Consider the following 1,991-nt stretch of genomic DNA (forward strand, 5'->3'; position numbering starts at 1 on the left):
GGGGGGGGGGGGGGGGATCAGAGCCACTGGTCTTTTATAACCCAGGACACCTGGGTGCACGTGCGTATTTACATCAAATGCTTGGCAAGATTCTGAATATCTGATGGGTCCTGACCGTTTTCCTTACAATAATATTTCAGTATTGGAAGGAACTTCATATTTTTCACAGGGTGAAAGTGAAGCCTTGAAAATTTCAATTAATTGCTTAAAATCACGTTAGTTTTTATATGCACTAGTAAATATAAAATTATACCACAATTCAGATAGCCTGCCTTGCTAATACATTGTTTTGAAAAGTTAGTTTCAATTAAATTTGTTATTTTACCCTGATACTAACAGTTGCTCATGTTTAAATATAAATACAGAATCATTTCTACACACTCAAACATTTACATCTATTTCTACTTATTGAAAACTATAGGGGGAGAGAGGAAATAGGGAGATGTAGGACAAAGGCTACAAAGTAGCCATTATGTAAGATGAACAAGTCTAGAGATCTAATGCACAACATGAGGACTACAGTTAATAAAATTGTACCGTATTTGAGATTTTTGTTAAATAAGTAGATTTTTTTCTTTTTTAAAGATGACAGATAAGGGGATCTTAACCCTTGACTTGGTGTTGTCAGCACCATGCTCTCCCAAGTGAGCCACGGGCTAGCCCTTAAATAAGTAGATTTTAGCTGCTGCTGTCACACACAAAAACGTAACTACCTGAGATGATAGATAAGTTAATTTGCGTCACCATAGTAATCATTTTGCTATCATATGTATCCTGTAACATCATGTTCAACCTCAAGTATACACAAAATTTATTAAAGAAAACAAACAGGCCGCCCGACATCTTATTTTTTCAATAAGTTTCACAGAACTAACATGATTGGATGGAAGAGAGTTTTTAAGGCTCTAAAAAAAATTATCAATCTGCTCTCAAAAAAGACCTCACCCGGGCCGGCCCGTGGCTCACTTGAGAGAGTGTGGTGCTGATGACACCAAGGCCAAGGGTTCGGCCAAGGGTTCAGATCCCTATATAAGGATGGCCGGTTGGCTCACTTGGGAGAGCCTGGTGATGACTACACCAAGTCAAGGGTTAAGATCCCCTTACCGGTCGTCTTCAAAAAAAAAAAAAAGACCGCACTCGTTTTTTCCTATTTTTGAAGATAATTATTTTATTTAAAAAAATTTTTTTTTTATTGTAACATAGTTGATTGTATATATCTGTGGGGAACAGAGTTGTATATCAATACCTGTGAGATTGCACCAATTTATGGTCTCATCAGCATTTAGTACCCATCTTCTGCATTCATCGGTAGCATCACCATAAAAAAATTATATATATATATATATATATATATGCCAATATATATATATATGCCAGTTTATTAGGCGCAAGGAGTTTCTTGACAAGTTTTCTACCACGCTGCCTCTCCTCTGGACACGAGAAGGGGTCCTTTTTCTTTTATTTCATCTCCATCAACGTGACTCGGCCTGAGGGGCGAAGGAGAAAGGGGACTCCAGTCACTGCAGAGGAACAGAGGAAAAGGCCGGGGTACCTGGAGCGGAGGAGCTCACGTCGCCGCTCGAGGTAGGAACCAGAACACAGATCCTCCTTTCCCAGTAGAGTCTACTTGGGGGCCTCTGGACAGCAGAGGGCGCAGCGGGTCCCGCCCCGCGTCCCCGTGACGTATTTCCGCGTCATCTGCCGCCGAGGTCTGCTCCCATTGGCTGTCAGCGCGGTGATCGGGGCGGAGCCGAGCGGGTGTGTGGAAAGCGCTGCAGCCGGGGCGGGGAACAGGCTTCCCTCTTTCCCGCCCCTCCCCCGCCCGTCAGTCCCTCCCAGGGACGCCTGCGAGCGCGGCGGTGTCTTCGCTTTCCCCGGCTGGGGCCGGAGGAGGGTTCTGGTGCGCGCCCGGCACCGCCGCTCGAACCCGAGACTGAGGAAGAGAGGGAGGAAGTCCCGGCTGCCGAGCCGCGCGCGCACTGCCCACTCCT

The sequence above is a fragment of the Galeopterus variegatus genome, unplaced genomic scaffold (assembly GCF_000696425.1).
Source record: "Galeopterus variegatus unplaced genomic scaffold, G_variegatus-3.0.2 Scaffold1946, whole genome shotgun sequence".
NCBI lineage: Eukaryota > Metazoa > Chordata > Mammalia > Dermoptera > Cynocephalidae > Galeopterus > Galeopterus variegatus.